Below are 18,433 nucleotides of genomic sequence, written 5' to 3'. Positions count from 1 at the left end.
AGCCCCCACGGCTGCTTCTGTTGCGTTGCCAGGGACAAGCACCCCTTCCACCGCATTTGTTCTCCGGAGAGCGTCAAGTTCCCCGGGTCAGGGAAGCCGATAGCCCCGTTAAACACCCTGGGAGTATTTGCTGTCTTATGCAGTCTTATGCAACTCTCTGGCCTTCCGCCTTGACCCTCCAAGAGGAAGTTCTCCTCATCCTACGGGCAGAGGGCAGGGCAGGGTCAAGTAAAGCGATGGAGCGCGGGGGCACTTTCCTGTAGGTCATCCTTTTTTTTGAGAGACAAGGCGACGATCGAGGACAAGCTCTCTGTCTGTCACGGCGCGCCTCGTTCGGTGCGGACCCTGGAACCTGCCGGGAAACCGCTCTTTCAAAGCAGCCAGAGATTGGCGGTAAAGGAACGAGAAACAGCAGCGCTGTAACACCCCTCCGCTTGTGAACCGGCGCTTCCTGTCTCGCGTACACTTCAGCGCGCTGGAAGCCGCCCTCCGCGTGATCCGAGCCCAGACCGCTGCCGGCGGGGTTACGGCCCAGCGGGCTTTCGGCTCCCAGCCCTCAGGAGCCCCGGAGCTCTTGTAAACGGAACTGTGAGTCAGCTGATCCGGTCTGTTTGCGCACTGGCATTGCATCGCTTTCCAAGGGTTGTGCAGCAGTACTTTAAATGTGAAACGAATGTATTTCTTCGAAGTTCGGTATCGTATTTAGTATATGAACTGTAGCCAGTGGAGTGGTGGCACACGTAGGGTACGCACAGACACACACACACACACACACACGCACGCGCATACATAGGACTGCAGGTTCCACGCAAAAGCAAGTTTGAACTTTTTTTCCTTGACACTTTCGGCGTACATGTGGTTATTTTGAGAGGATCAGCTCGACAGAGCAGGTCAGAGAATGACACTGCTGAGTAAGAAGTTGACATGGCAAGCGCACCAAGCACGTCCTCTCGAGTCCGATCCGCAGAAGTCGCTCCTGCTTGATTTACGCTTCCAGAACATGGTCAAAAGTAGGCGATCGCTCCATTCAGCAAACGTTCGCCGCGTCACACAGTTCTTGACGCTTGACAGCTTCGAGGTGAAAAGAAGTGTTGTTTTTACTTGTGAATGCAGGAGAAACAGTTCTGGACATCCAGGAAATGTGACTGATGAGGTGGGTGTTTGGGTTTGCAATCACCGCTGGATTCAAGGCCACCGTTCTGAATGGAGATCCTGCCGTTGCGGTAAACAGTCATCGAGTGTGCCGTAAACAAAGAAGGTTGAGAGAAACCGTGTGCAACGAAAACCGCTGACATACCAATAAACCAACAGTGAGTCCTGTCTGGAAGATCTCCGGGTCTCCAGCAGCAACGGTTTTGTTGAATCGTACACATGTTATTCATCACGCTTTCGGATCCCGGCGATCAGCGACGTAGGAGCGGCTCTTCTCTCCCGGCTTCCCCGAGGCCCGCAGACTTGGATCCCTGACAATCCCTCATTGTGTTTTTCCCCAAATAATCAAATGCTCTGTAGCAACACCAGGAAATGCGGCTTCATTACGCTAAGTGGGCTGCCGGTATTTATGGAGATTTGCGATAAGCGATTGGAGCGGCACAACTTCTGATAAATATTTGACGTGGCTCGAGCGTGACGCAACGTGTTCAGCTCTTCCACGGGTCCGGCTTTTGAATGGCTTCTCGTCATTTCCATCATAATTCCTTGAAAAGCCTCGGCAGGAGCCTACGAGGCGGACGTGGGGTGAACCGCCTTTTCCGGACCACGATGAAAGTCTCCGCGAATCGTAGCGCGAAGTGACGTTTTCCAGCAGGGGAGCGACCCGAGGAGGAGCGATCGCACGACTGTCCGGGCTGCCGGTCAGCCGCTGACCAGATGAGTATGAATGAGCCACGAGCGCCAGCTCGTTCTCGTGAAGGCCACGAAAGCTATGGCGATGCCGCTGGGAGACATCGTGAGCCCTGATGTGCTTAATCGCAGCCCACCCCCCCAAAGTTCAACGACGTGCTCGGCCGAGTGCTCTACAGCAGCGCTTGCGCTTGAAGTCCTACCACGCCACTCATGTTTCATTGCATTTGATACCCCTGCCCCCACCGCTGCTTTTCGCTCACAGTCATGGCTTCCAGGGGTTACACATTAACATCACAGCTAAAAAAAACACTCAGTATATTGCGTCTTCGACGCAAGTGTCTGCTCACACTCATCGCAATAAATCTGAGTAAATACCGGGACTCCGTTGGATCTCCGCGGTTCTCAAGTAACGTAACGATTAAACGCAAACGGGAAGCTGGAGAACAAATCGCGGGATTTCATAAGGCAAGCGCACGTTTGCGAGGGAAGAGCACAACATGAAGCAGGGTGCGAGAAGCTCTCCGAAAATTCGTAGAGATATTACAATCTTTGAACTATGAAACTGCGGGAAGGGTATGGAAGGGAAGAGGCGAGTCATTTCATCCAAGGGCACGCACCTCATTTCTACACCGCACGATACCGTAAAGAGGTCTCTTGATGATGGGTCGAGCAGCTTCCGATTCTTGAATTCTAGACTGGAAAATTAAAAAGCGAATTCCTTCCCTCTCGTGTGAGATGCCTCCGATTTTTGTTTTACCGGCACTTATCTTTCGGGTTTTTATCCTCTGATGAGGCATCGGACCTGAAGGCATCATGTGTTCCGCGACAAGGGCGAATGTAGGAACACAAGGCAGGATGGATGGGCCCAGGGATCGCTGTAATGATACCAAGTCTCCCCATATTAAGATCAGTGCTGAGTGTGCGACCCTTTCGTAGTGGCGCTCACTGCAAAGCACCATTGAATGTTCATCAATCGTCAAGCGGTCCGGAAAGTTCAGCACTCATCTTCAAGAAAAAAAAGATCAATTTTTTGACCCGCCCACCATCAGAACTTTGCAGGGACTGCACTGCAGCGCTCTGTCAATTTTTTAAAAAGTGAAAAATTAATACGTGACCTCCTTCCGTTGCACTGGCCGCACAACTCGTGTATTGAGAAATCACGTGAATCGAGAAATGTGAACGCAAGGGCGATTCGCTGGAGCCGCAGCATTTTCTTCGACGTTCCCTGCTACGTTGGCCGCGTTTATAGGATAAGTACCTGCGTTAATGTGCTCGCGATTGCTTTCCGATGGGACGATTTTACATTAGAGAGGGGAACTGGGCTTTGAAGCACGGCTCCTCCTTCTAATCTGAAGCTCCCTTGAGCTGCAGCTTCTCCTTCCCCAATGCCCGGAGGAGCATCTGTTTACCTCCTCTGGGTTCATCGTGAAGCTACAAGACGCACGATGGATATCTGGGTCTACGGATCTGGCCCGGGCACCCATTCTAAACCGCTGAGAGAGAGAGATCTCAATGGGCAGCGGTGCCCTAACCACTCTAGTCCAAATGAAAACAAATAGACTAATGGCTCCAGATGTGTGTGAATAATGAATATTGCAATTCCAACGCAACTGTCGGGTCGAGTACCAATCGGTTAAGATCCTTTAGGGTTCTTGGTTGAGCATCGCTCAGAAACACTCTACTTCGCATCCAGATTAAATGCGATGTTTGTTCCGGATATTGGATGCTGCTCGTGACAGTCCTATAAATACACGGTTATTAGGTTACTGCCTGATGATACCGAAAATGTTGCGTGCATCTGGTAATTCTTAGACTCACAGATAACAAGCTGGAAAAAAAAAAAAAAAAATCCCCTCACCATGGCAACCATTTCTCCAAAAACAGAAATTGGCATTTTTATCTATAAATAAATTTATCAGGAGCCATTTCATGATTATGTGCTTCTGGGTGCTTTAAATGCTCAATTACCCAGTCGGAAATGGACAAACATTTCTGTGCCGATTTTTTTTTTTTTTTTTTAATTCACCTGGAAGGGCTATTCGCTCGGGAAACGTCGCGTGCGTGTTTTACGAAAAACGCAGAATGTTTCCGCAGGAGGCGGCGGCCCTCGCGTGCGGGCAGGCCGCGCTCGGAGCCGGGAGCGAGGGAGCCCACCCGTCCGCCGCCAAAAAGCGCATCTGGCAGCGAAAGGAGAAAATGAATGAGGGAGTTAATGAAATGGAGCAGAATGGGGCGGGGGGCACAGTGCAGTGCTGAAGGGAGAGGAGAGCAGAGCGCGAGGAAGCAGGAAGCCAGGAGGCTGCCGTGCGAAGCGAAGGATGTGCAGGCGCGCGGCCGTGTGTCTGCACGCATGCTTGAACACGTGCGGAGGCGTGCGTTCGTGCGTGACTCTGCACATGTGTGCCCGTGCGTGCAGAGATGTGCGTTTCTTGCATGCGGCTGCGGCGGAGGGGAGGGGGGGGGGGGGAGGAGAAGCGGAGAGAGCGCGCTGAGGGATGAGGCAGGAATCGCTGCTATTTTTATCCCGCGCCGTGGGCCGCGGGGAAGAGCCACCATGTGAAGAGAGCGACTCGAGACCTGGGACTCTTACAAATAAGATCGGGGGGGGGGAAAAAAACACATTAAGAAATAAATCCTAAAATAAAAATAAGGATGTATTGAAATCCCATGTCACCAGGGCGGGGGTGATGATGCCTAATGCCTGAGTTCATTATCCCCCCCCCACCCCCTCCCACAGCACCTTGGAAGCAGGTGACCACGGTGCACGGCAGTCCCACCGGTCCCTCGCACCATTACAGCAGCTGCAGCTGGACCTCTGTTCCACGCATGAGCTATTTTTACTGCGGCGGCTAAAAATAGCCGAGGCCCTTCTCCCAAGATACCCTGCAGCAGACCTGCATTGAGCTGCGTGCTGCAGTTGATGGGGAGTACGGGAGACAGCGGTGGGGGAGCGCAGGGGCGGCCGAGCCTTCGACCCACGTCGGACAGGAATACGCATGTAAACAAGGGAGGACGAGCAGAGATTCCTTTTAATAGTTGCATTTACGTCCTTCTGCCTTTGCGATGGATTATGGGTCTTTGGCGAGGGACCCGGGCTCTTACATCTCTCAGCTCGCTCTGCGTAACCCTGCGTATGTGCCGGCGCTCTTTATTCATTTATTTCATCCCACCTTGCGTTTGTACATTACGACGAGTCATTTGGTGTGCAGTTAAAGAGTCGGCATGAACGCGAGATGCTGAGGTGCGGAGGTGACTTGTTTGTAGCCCTTATTTAGCCGACACCTTTGTCCAAGGCGGTTTGCGGTGTCCAGTTTCGAACGAGATGCTTCTTACGGTGATTTACCCTATTACAGAGCAGTGCATTGAGGATAAGCACCCTTCTCAGGGTTATTGCACCAACGGGGGGTCGGGGGGGTCTCAGACAGTTGCTATCTGTTGATCGTGTGAAAAACAATGTATATGGTGACTGACCATGTGCCGGCTTGGCAGGAACACGGTACGCACACGCGTTGTGTGACTGGCAGTGAACTGAAAGCCAAAGCGATGTTACACAGGATGCGCAGTTGTCGTTTCACACATCACATCTCAGCTTCACGTGGGAAACTCATCTCGGCTTCACGGGGCTCAAAACAGCAAACAAGCAAATGAAAACTTCGCGTATCCTCAGAAACACACGCACCGGCTGAAGCCGCTTGTCCCAGGTGGGGTCTCGGCGAACCGGAGCCTAACCCGGCAGCACAGGGTGCAAGGATGGAGGGGGAGGGGAGCCATCCTGGACGGGACGCCAGTCCATCACAAGGCACCCCAAGCAGGACTCGAACCTGAGACCCACCGGAGAGGAGGACCCAGCCAAACCCACTGCGCCCTCACAAACACTTGTTACAAAAAAGAAGGGGTATTTATGAAATTATTTCAATAAAGGGCAAATCTGAAAAATGTCCCTTAACAGAAGTTTACATAAAATTAAGCTGCTGAGATTCGAATCATTAAGGTCACTGAAAGTCTGCGTTCGAACTTCGAACGGTTTTGTGCTATGGTCCTCTGCACGCCGAAGCAACTTTCAGAAGTGATTTTCAATAAGATGTTGAAAATTACGTTTTCCACAAATTACTGTCAATGTTTTGCACGAATAAGAGAAATGAGAAAACTACACATCTCACGAAACTGGAAAACAAGAAGTACTAAACTGTCGAGCCTGAAATGTTTGCAAAGTTACTGTAGGAAAAATAGAAGCAATAGAGTTAATATGTGTGCATGATTCCACAGAAAGCAGTTTATTATAAACCAGTTTATCAGAACTGTATGTATTTATAACTCAATTGTATGGATTAGTGACCCATTGTAAGTAGTATATCTAGCAGTGTAAGTCTTTGGGTGCTCTGGTTTCCTCCCACGCTCCAAAGACATGCTGTTCACCCATAGTGTGTGAGTGACAGAGAGTGTGTGTTCCACTGACATATGGATGAGTGACCCATGGTAAGTAGTGTATCTAGCAGTGTAAGTCACCGCGGTGAATAAGGTGTGTGGGCTGGTAACACTAAATAGAGTTAACTGGAAGTCGCTTTGGAGAAAAGTGTCTGCTAAATAAATAAATGTAAATGTAAATGTAAATAACAGATGTGCTTTACAGCCTTTTCCAGATTCCTTTTATAACCCTGCCATCTAGTGGCCATGTCTTTTTGACTGTAGGAAAACTCTTCTCCGCTGTCTCCCCGCATGCAAAGCCGGACCTCAAAACTCTCACCGCAAAGGAAACAGATGAAATTAAATGCCTTCGTCATAATTACAGTTTGTGCCAAAGCACCTTGAAAATATTCTTTCACAAGGCTGGAAAATTCAATTGTCAGCAGGAGAGTACAAGAAGCACGTCCGTCCTGCGTACGAGGAGCTCCCTAACTGATCTCGGGACAGACGTCATCATCCGTTCATCCATGTTCGTACAAGAGAGGCACTAACTGAGCGCTTTTACACACTTTCTCTGCTCGTCTTCTCACCGGGACTCTCTGCAGCGTCAGTGCGTGCTGCGGTGCTGCGATGCAGGCGAGAGGTAGACGTGTTGGAAATTATAGTACAAGATGAAGTAAATTTCCTGAGAGCCTAAGAACGAGGCTCCCTGTACCCTAGTGAGAGTACTACCATGATGTTCTAACACGTCTCCCAGGATGTGGTGTGCGAGGGTTGCGCTATTTCAGGCCGTGCTCTGACTTTCAGTCTTTATTTTTGTTTCGTCAGTGATGGACGGCTGTCGAATGAAGCAAAAGTCCTGCTGGGGTTAGGAGTTCTCACAAGAGGCCCTCATTTGCGCGCTGAGGGTGCAGACTCACATCCTTCCGGCACCCCTTACGTCTTGCCTGTTGTCTGTGTGGTTAGAGGGTGTGCGAGTTCATCATTCTGCACGCGGGGGAGCGACTTTTTCGAACGCCTGGAGATTAAATGAAACGCCGTGAGCAGCAGCACTTGTTAATTCCTGTGCAAAACCCAAACGAGCTTTAAAAGTCAAAAAATGCATCTTCAGATGCCTTTTTTCATGTGTTTCTTATAAACATGAAAAGTTTTTCTAAACTTTTAAATGCGTCTTCAGATATCTGTTTTCTTACTGTCAGCCGGTTGATTTTTACTGCACACGCTGAGTTTTCGGTGTAAATGAGGTAAGGTTGCCTGCTTGCGTCAGTTGCCGAGAGGCTGAGGTATGGCGTACGGTATGTGTTGGAATCGATCTTTATTTAGAGAAATGGTTTTTAGAGATGCTGTAGTAAGGCACAACAAAGCTGAAAAGGTTCTGTGGAGAACTTCACCGGGTACATTTACATTTATTTATTTAGCAGACGCTTTTCTCCAAAGCAACTTCCAGTGAACTCTACGTAGTGTTACAAGCCTACACACATTTTTCACCGGGGTGACTTACACTACTAGATACACTACTTATACTGGGTCACTCATCCAGACATCAGTGGAACACACTCTCTCTGTGTCACTCACACTATGGGGAACCCGAACAGAATGCCTTTGGAGTGTGGGAGGAAACCAGAGCACCCAGAGGAAACCCACGCAGGGAGAACATGTAAACTCCACACAGGGGAGGATCGAACCCACATCCTCTCGCACCACCCAAGCACTGTGAGACAGCACCCTCGCAGTGGTACATGCCTGCATGTCTCTGCTCAAGAGTCAAGGGAGGCTTTAATGTCATTTCAACCATATACAGCTGGTACAGTGCACAGTGAAATGAAATAAAGCTCCTCCAGGACCAGGTGCTACATAAAACAGCACAGAATTACAGACACAGACTACATGGAGTGCACAAGGCTGGAGGGGGAAGGGGCACACCCAGGATGGGATGCCAGTGTGTTGCAAGGCACCCCTGGCAGGACTCGAACCCCAGACCCGCTAGAGGGAAGGCACAGACCAAACCCGCTGCGGCACCGCACCCCCCCAGACATTACAACAATTAATAAAACAGGAGCATAGGCACAATAACGGGCAGTTGAGCACCGACCAGTATGCAAGTTCCGTCCCTGAGTATTGAGTCTGATGGCTTATGAGAAGAAACTGTTACGCGGTCTGGCCATGAGGGCACAAATGCCTTGGTATCTTTTGGCAGGCAGCAGGTGAAGAGTTTGCGTGAGGGGTGCGTGGGGTCATCCACAGTGCTGGTGGCTTTGCAGATGCAGCATGTGGTGTAAATATCCATGATGGAGGGAAGAGAGACCCCGACGATCTTCTCAGCTGTCCTCGCTATCCGCTGCAAGGTCTTGCGATCCGAAACGATGCAATTAACCAAACCAGGCACCGCTGCAGCTGCTCAGGATGCTCTCGACAGTCCCTCTGTAGAATGTGGTGAGGTTGGGAGCGGGAGATGGTCTTTTCTCAGTCTTCGTAGAAAGTAGAGACGTTGCTGGGCTTTCTTGGCCACAAAGCTGGTGTTGAGGGACCAGGTGAGGTTCTCCACCAGGTGAACACCAAGGAATTTGGTGCTGTTGACGATCTCCATGGAGGAGCCGCCGATGTTCGGCGGAGAGTGGTCGCTCCGTGTTCTCCTGAAGTCAACAGCCTTCTCTTTTGTTTTGCCCACGTTCAGGGACAGGTTGCTGGCTCTGCACCGGTCCGTTAGGCGGTGCACCTCCTCTCTGTAAGCCGACTCGTCGTTCTTGCTGATGAGACCCACCACGGTCGTGTCGTCGGCGAACTTGATGATGTAGTTTGAGCCGTGCATTGCTACACAGTCGTGAGTCAGCAGAGTGAACAGCAGTGGACTGAGCGCACAGCCCTGGGAGGCCCCCCGTGCTCAGTGTGGTGGTGGTGTTGGAGATGCTGCTCCTGATCCAGACCGACTGAGGTCTCTCATCAGGAAGTCTAGGATCCAGTTGCAGAGGGAGGTGTTCAGGCCTTGCAGGCTCAGCTGTCCAATTAAGCACTGAGGGATGATTGTATTGAACGCTGAACAGCATTCGAATGCACGTGTACCTTTTTGTCCAGATGTGCGAGGGCCAGATGGAGGGTGGTGGCGATGGCGTCGTCTGCTGAGCGCTTGGGACGATATGCAAACTGCAGGGGGTCCAGCGACGGGTGCAACAGGGTCTCGATGTGCCTCGTGACGAGCCTCTCGAAGCACTTCATGGCGATGGGTGTGAGTGCGACGGGGCGGTAGTCATTGAGAAAGGACCTTGAAGACTTCTTCAGCACGGGGACGATGGTGGTGGCCTTGAAGCACGTTGGAACGACGGCTCTGCTCAGGGAGATGTTGAAGATGCTGGTGAGAACATCTGCCATCTGATCTGCACATCCTCTGCGCACTCTGCCAGGAATGTTGTCTGGTCCGCAGCCTTCCGTGGGTTGACTTTAAACAGAGTTTTCCTCACATCGGCCGTGGTGAGACACAGCACGTGGTCTCTTGCTCTCCCTTTGCACATACCCCAAAACTTGCTGATCTCCTTTTACTCAAAATCAAAACTACCCCTGGTCATTCAGCCACCAGTCACACACACACATTTTCAGAACCGCTTGTCCCATACAGGGTCGCGGGGAACCGGAGCCTATCCGGCAACACAGGGCGTAGGGCCGGAGGGGGAGGGGACACACCCAGGACAGGATGCCAGTCTGCCGCAAGACACCCCAAGCGGGGCTCGAACCCCAGACCCACCGGAGAGCAGGACCCGGTCCAACCCACTGCGCCACTGTGCCCCCCCTAGCCACCAGTCAATGCTTGTGTAATTTTACTTTGTATTTCAGAAATTTCCACAGTATGCAGTTCGCAGGAACATGCACAAGTCAAAGAATGCAAATTCTATAATGGGGTAATACAGAACTAGACATGAACAATATAATAAATAATACAGGCAGAGTCAATAATAATAATAATAATAATAATAATAATAATAATAATAAAGACTGAGTATGCGCTATCGTAGTTCAGATTTAATGGACATCTGGATAAGGTCAATTTCATGCCAGCTTTATGTATCATGAAGACCTGCTGCCTCCTGTGTTGCACAAGGAAGTGCAGTAAAAGGGGCAGCTGGTCATAGGATTGGAGTACAGTTTTGGGGAGATAAGGCTGAAAAGAAGGAGGGAAATTCTGGTTTCTCTTGTTTTCCACTATGGTTATTTGTTGCTATTACACCAATTTTGCGGAAACGACTATTGAAGTGGGGAGATATAACAGCAGCAACAGGTGGTGCAATGCCTAGAGCAGCCACCTTACACTCGGAAGAACCAGTCAAAATTGTCCATCATTGTTTTCCTAAGTTTGGGTTGTGTTTGCTTATTCATCAGCTGTGGAAAGAAAAATTATACGTTCTCGCAAGTCCACCAATATTGTCCCCTGCTGCTCGCTCTTTGCACCTACCTTGCCCCTGCATGATACGCTTTTCTGGTTCCGATCCATAAGATCAACATGTGGATAACAACATCTGATCAGGACATTGTTACCAAATCAAAATATTGCAAAAACCAAAAGAACAGAAAGACAAAAGTTATGGTTAAAACCACTGAGTGACAAGAAGAGCAGATGCTAAACTGTGACAAGCTTTCATGAACTTTCATGAGAAGTGATGATTTGATTATTCTTTATTTCGCTGATGCCTCTGTCGAAGGTCACATACGCTATCAGATTTGTATGATACATCTCTTAAAATAATGTTCCGGCATGTACAGCAATATCTTTATTGGAGCAATTCAGGGTAAGTTCTTTACTTAAGGGTACAACAGAAGGTGTGACATTTGACCTGGGAACGTTGGGACTGCAATGCAAGAGCACTAACTGCAATACTAGCTGTTGTCTTCCGATTTTGAGAGGATGCTCCTTTTGAGCGGAAGACTGAAATTCAGCCTCTAACATTGATTCAGATATGAATGTTTCCGGCGAGAAACCGTCTCGATAAGTTCAGGGGACGAAGTGTACATGAGAACTCCATTGTTCTCCAGTTTCAATAACAACCTATCAGTATGCATTTTTTAAAATGTTATCATCTGCACATTTATTATCATTAATTAAACACATTTTTATTCATATTGGTGAATAAAAACCTGGATTCATTTAGGTATTTTGGATCTTTCAACATCAGACACCTTTGCTGAGGCAACCCACCCAAGACCCCAGACTGTGCCGAAATACTTTGAACCTATGGTTCATTGCCTCTGATTCACTGTACGCTCCACAAAGGTGACTTGTCTTGAAGCTTCAGACAGCAGGACTATGTTTAGCTTCAGCGAAATCTCTGTGATGATGACTGAAAACCTAAATGGCCTTCCTAAGCCAACCATAAACTCCCAGTCTTGAACCATCTCCAGGAGCCCTGAACTGGTAAATGCTATACCTTACTTTTCTGTCTGGCAGGTCCTATTGAGTACTGTTAGTACACAAACAGAATCTACTACAGCCTTGAGCACCTGTTTGTGGTGCCAATGTTTGCAGCTCTCATCAAGCATTCCTGCACCGCTGCTACAGATGAGCTCCAATGTCACTTCCTTTGTAGATCATGGGCATGATGGAATATCTTCCCCAGCTGAAAAGGACTTGGTAAAATTTCAAACTCTCTACATACAGAGCTTAATACGTTAAGATTCTGATCTCCTAAGTTCTACCGAAGAGACTTTATGCTCCAGGGCCTAATCCTACTTTGTCCATGGTCCCTGTTGCCCTGTACCACCCTATCATCGATTGCTCTTCTATTGGTGTGCACACCTCCTACTGAATCATCTTGTACTTTCTCCTTTCCTTAGACCTTGTCATATTGTCGCAGAACTCTGCCTACTTCAGACCTTCCAGATTCCCAGGGGCCTACTACCATGCTGTGCTTTAGTAGGGTCTCTACTTGCCCCACTCCAGCAAGTATATTCCACTTCATACCTGTCCTCACCTCAGTACCAATTCCAGGGACTCCAGAATTAAGCTTTGCTCCCGTAATATACCTCCCTCACCTCTAACACAAGAGCTTCCTCCTCTAGCCTCCTGAAGGGAGTCATTAACTTTTTGCTCTGCCCATAGAAGGAAATGATACTCAAGGTTTCAGGTAGAACAGGTGAGCTACAGAGGAAACACTATATTCTTCTGTCAAGGGTCTTGATTTGATAGAGAGGTTTGCTGGTTCTTAAAATGTTCCTGGGATTCCTAACTTCTCCACTGTTGCCATCCAACATTCCAACTTCTGCTAAGCAGCCTGAATTATTACTCGTCAAGCTGCTGTAGAACATCTTACCTAAGCTCTTCTCTGTCTTCTCCAAAATGGATGGAGTCAGCGTAGCGTACTCCCTATGCTAAATCAGAACAGAACTCAGTGGTAGCCTTATATTTCCTCAGCACTAGAGAGGTGAACTTTGATGGCTTGAAACTCACCCTAGAACACATGATGAGCCTCTTCAACCCTTTCAAATTCCACCTGCATCCTGGGACAGATCCTGTCATCACGGTCAGGTCATTAATGAACACTCTGTCGGGTGGTTGCCTGACCCCTGACTTTGTGCATGGACCTCTACATTCTGCCTCTGCTGACTTCACTAGCATGTCTTCGGCCAGAGCAAAGTAGATCAGAGACAGTACAGCCTTTAATTATCCCCTTCTCCAGTGTATGTCACTCAGATGTTACTCCTCCTGATCTGACCCTCATACTGAAATGACAGGGGTAATCCAGAATGAGACCTTTCATCTTGCTTGGGATGTGGTACCGCTCCAACATCTTCGATCTTGCGTGGTACATAGCAATTAGTGAGATCTAACCACAGGACTGCTGCTGTAGCTCTCCCTTGGTGTAATGAGCTTCTCTAGTCAGCTGTGTGACCACAACAGTATCATCTGAGCACAATTAAACCTTGTAAAAGATTAATTCGTTCTGAAGTGACAGGTAATATATATGTTCTCGAGATGAAATGCTGTTTAATGCTGATAACAATGCTGAAGGATAACACCAACCTGAGAGAAAATTCTGCCCTGATCAATGCTGTTTCTTTACAGACCCATAGCCCTTCAGAATACCTCCCTGCTGTCCAACTGTACCTCTTCTCCAGATACTAAAGGATTTACGATGATGATGAAAACAATTATTATTATTATTACTATTATTATTAACTCTGGCTCCTCTTCCAGCAACATTTCTTCTTTGCCTTGTAGCCTTTAACGGCTGTTGCTTGGGACAATTTTTTTGTGGTCGCGGTGCTCTAAAGTATCGAAATACCATTTTACCTCTTGGTACTGAAATTTTCCTTGACTTCCTCTTTTTATTATTTTTTATTACACTACTTCAGTATTCCAGTGTTTTGCAAATGACAATTTAAAGTAGCCAAAGGAACTTATTGTACATAGCATACATTTTTTCATTGAAAAGATAGATAGATAGATAGATAGATAGATAGATAGATAGATAGATAGATGTGTGGAAGTAATGGAGACAGCAGCTGGCTTTCGTGATTAGTTCTTTGGTTGGGCAGGGAGGGTGTGATGGAAGGGGGTCCAGACAAAACCTCTGTAGGACAAACAAAATAGGGGGTTTTGTCCCACACTGTTTCAAAAGAGGGGGTTTTGTCCTACGCTCGATGGAAGCCACAGCTCTGGGAAAGAAGCTGTTCCTCAGTCTGTTGGTGGGAGATTTTATTGGACTGAACTGTTTGCTGGACGGCAGCAGTTCAAACCGGGAGTGGCCAGGGTGTGTGGTGTCCGTGATGATACTGCCAGCCTTCTTCCTCAGTCGACTAGCATAGATAGTGTCCAAGTTGGGGAGCTCCATCCCAACGATGCGCTGGCCGCCTTCACCATGCGATGCAAATCCTTTTGCTCGGCGACTGTACAGCTGGCATACCACACAACAGCACAGCTGGTCAGGATGCTCTCAGTGGTGGTACTGTAAAAGTTTAGCAGGAGTTTCTGTAGGGGCTGGGCCGGTTTCAGTTTCCTGAGGAAGAAGAGTCTTTGTTAGGCCTTTTTGACCAGGTGTGAGGTGTTGCAGGTCCATGTCAGCTGCTTTGACTCACAGACTCCAAGGGACTTTAGGCTTTTCATACTTTCCACCGGTTCTCCATGTATGAGGAGGGGGGAGGTGGTCTATCTCTTTTGTTCTCCTGCAGTCCAGAACCATCTCCTTTGTCTTGAAGGTGTTAAGGATTAGGTTGTTGTTCTTACACCACTCAGCCAAATGTTCCACTTCAAGTCTGTAGGCCGTCTCCTCATTGTCTGAAATCAGCCCAACTATCGTGGTGTCGTCTTTGTGAATTTAATTATGGAGTTGGATGTGTGAAGGGGCTCACAGCTGTGGATGCTCAGCACACAGCCCTGTGGGGTTCCTGTTTTGAGGATGAGGGTGGAGGAGGTGTGGTTACCAATTTTGACTTGCTGTGGTCAGTTTTTGAGGAAGTCCATGACCCATGAACACAGAGGAGAACCTAGGGCCAGGTTGTCCAGTTTGCTAAGCAGTTTGTGAGGGTCGATAGGGTTAAATGCAGAGCTAAAGTCCACAAATAGCATCCTCACACAAGTATTTGGTTCCTCTGAGTGTGTCAGAGCCGTGTGGAGAGCTGTTGTGATGACACTCTCTACGGAGCGGTTTGCTCAAATTTTGAATCAGTGAACAAACTGAAGAACCGGATGTGTTTCAAGATGTTAGTATAAAAAGTCAGGGCCCGGTTGATGATCAAGAAGATATATTTGCGTTAACAATTTACTTCTTAAAATATAAATATTCTTACACTAAATAGCAATCTCAGCATGCATTATAACATTTATAGACCATCATAGCAACAGGACGTGGTTGTAGGAGGTGAAAAAATATTGAGATGTTTGTGTTCTTCACTTGACTTGCATAAGAATGTGTGAAAAAGGAAGTGTCCTAAAGATTTCACCTTCTTCATATCCTGTGCCTTGACTTGCAGAAGTGCTTGCATGAAGCTGCTCTAAGAAATGTCTTCAAATTATGTTTTGCACCTGAAAAATTAATACTCATAATAATGCTAGTGGAAAACTGGTGAATCTAAGAGTCTGGGGCATGATTGGTCTGGGAGGTTATTGGGTGTGAGGCAGCAGTGGATGGAATTATGCCTTTTACTAATCCTTCTTCCAATAATCGCAAAACAAAACACACAAACTAAACCTTTCACTAAATCTGGGAAATGGCTCTTCAGATGCTATGAGAAGAAATTTAAAAGAAGAAAGTACCGACTACAAACAAAACTGAAAACTAAAATCAAAATTCACTCTCGGGGCAATGTTCTCGGTGTTGTCTTAATACCCTGTACCATGGAATGGAAACTTTTACATTCAAATTTGCATTTATTCATTTTGCAGATGGTTTTCTCCAATGCAATGTACAACTTAAGGTTAATAAAAGTTCATTTCAGCAACACGTGAGAGATACAGATACAGTCACATGATTCACAAGTACAGTAACTTAGTCAAATGCCAGGTTTGCCAGTATACATTACACAAACAGCTCTATATAGAATTCATGGGGAGTACAACTTTTTGATTTTAATAGAAAATGTAGGGAAAGTTTGCGGAGCGGACAGGAGATCAGGAGAAAACTGGGTCTGTAAAAGATGTGTTTAAGACTCTTCTTGAAAACTGAAAAAAGATTCAGTAGTTTTGGGACAAAGAAGAATTTCCTTCCCAAAAGACCTGAGAACCTTCAAAATTTTGATTTTGTACCTCTTGTGCATGGGACTACTAAGCATCCATAAGTGGAGGAGCATAGTCGTCTCATCGTGGCGTGTCTCAGGAAGCAGATCCATTGATGATCTTGTAGGTCATAACAAGAGTCTTCAACTTGATATGGGCAGCCAATGAAGAAACAGGAGGAGGAGGGATGGAAGGGAACGCGTTGGCAGGTGAAACGAAACTCGGGCGGTGGCATTCTGGACCATGTCGTGCGGAAGCCAGAAGACCACAGTGGAGGGAGTTGCTGTAGTCCAAGTAGGATATCGGCATAGCTTGTCCCAGAAGCTCTGTGGAATATGTCGTTAGGTAAGAGGAATCCTGTGGATGTTTTGCAGGATGTGTCTGTAGGATCGAGTTATGACTTTGACGTGTTGAGAGAAGCAAAGACTTGACTTGAGTTGTTACTCCCAGGCCTTACGCTGATGAAGAGGTTGAGATGAGCGAGACTGAGTGAGTGTTGATCTTTTATTCCAAAATGTCCAAGAGAAGAAACTAAGATTTGGTCTCTGACAGTGTCAAATGATGCACAGAGGTTAAGTAAAATGAGGAGCAATGAGAGAGGTCATTCTGGCCTACTGGAAAGTTTTTGACACTGCCAGTAGTGCAGTTTTTTTAGACTTGCTGATCTTGAAACCAGACTGATAACCATCCTTTCCTGTTGCCTCAGGCTATAATTATAAGGTTACATACATGTGTCAACCACCTACGTGGAGCAAAGCAAAGAGTTTTTCACACAAAAGAAACAGATGGCTGTTGACCTGCACAAATCATGTATTGGATATTAAAATACACAGGAGCTGAAAATACACACACACACACACATTTTCAGAACCGCACATCCCATACAGGGTCACGGGGAACCGGAGCCTACCCGGTAACACAGGGCGTAAGGCCGGAGGGGGAGGGGACACACCCAGGACGGGACGCCAGTCCGTCGCAAGACACCCCAAGCAGGACTCGAACCCCAGACCCACCAGACAGCAGGACCGTGGTCCAACCCACTGCGCCACTGCACCCCCCGCTGAAAATACACTTAAGTGGAATTTGGGTCATAAAAATTTCAAAAGTCTGGAACACGTCAAAATTTGCCTAGAGGAAACATGAACACACTGCTCCCACACACAGCGAAGGGGATGGAGAGGGAGGCAAAGAAGAACACAAAGATCACAGTTTCAGAATTGCACCGTTTAGCTGAACCTTGTGGTTATCAAGTTTAAAAAATCAAGTTAGATGCTATCTCCTTGACAACAAGCTGTTTGAAAAGGTTGCATGAAAGAAACACTTCCGGAGAGCATCCCACAAATTGTAGCATCTGATCTTTGCAATGCATCGTTGGAACTGCAGCTAGAATCATGTGTTATGATCAGATGAGGTCAAAATGGAACTTTTTGGCCATGCACACCATGAGCATGTTTGGAAAAGGATAAGCAACCACATACCCACTGTAAATATGGTGGTGGATCATTGATGCTTTGGAGCTGGTTTTGCTGCTACTGGTCCATAGGCTCTGGTGAAGATTAATAATGTACTGTATTCCACACACATAATAAATTCTCCTAAGTACCAGGATATTTCAGCACAGAAACTGTAAGCAGGCTGAGACTTGGCCGTGGAATAATCTTTCAAGAAAACAATGACCCCAGGCAAATCATCACAGAAATGGGTGCAGGAAAACAAATTCAGTGTTTTGCAACAGTGGTCTCAACCTCTGGATCTGAACCTTTTTGAAAACCTGTGATCTGAAAGAAGTAGGGTTGCCCACAAGCACAGACCTAAGGATATGAAGGAACTCGAAATGTTCTGCATGGAGGAGTGGTCCAAGATCCCTTTCCAAGTGTTCCCCAAGCTTGTTAGTCGTGACAGAAAGAGACCCAGCGCTGGGGAGGCTTGACCGAATCTTAATCATGACGTGCCAATAAATTTGAAACCTATGTTTTGTCAAGAAAAGTTGCAGCACTCAAAAAACCTTCCTTGTTTTTAAAATATTGGTATCACGGTGGCACAGCGAGTAGCGCTGCTTTCTCACAGCGCCTGGGCGGTGCGAGAGAACGTGCGTTTGACCCCTGCTCAGTCTGTGTGGAGTTTGCATGTTCTCCCCGTGCCTGTGTGGGTTTCTTCTGGGTGCTCTGGTTTCCTCCCACACTCCAAAGACCTGTTGTTCGGGTTCACCCATAGTGTGTGTGTTCCACTGATGTATGGATGAGTGACCCAGTGTAAGTAGTGTATCTAGCAGTGTAAGTTACCCTGGTGAATAAGGTGTGTGGGCTCATAACAAGGCATAGAGTTCACTGGAAGTTGCTTTGGAGAAAAGTGTCTGCTAAGTAAATATTGTGTTATAATAAAAGTATATGGCTTCCCCATATGCCCAAAGAATTACCTGTTGCATTTTTGTTAATTTTATATATTGGATTTTGTTCATTTTCATGACAAGTTCATGACAGTAATGGTTTT

Source organism: Scleropages formosus, chromosome 21, assembly GCF_900964775.1.
Source record: "Scleropages formosus chromosome 21, fSclFor1.1, whole genome shotgun sequence".
NCBI lineage: Eukaryota > Metazoa > Chordata > Actinopteri > Osteoglossiformes > Osteoglossidae > Scleropages > Scleropages formosus.
The sequence above is the reverse complement of the archived record's forward strand: the minus strand, read 5'-3'. Positions refer to the sequence as shown.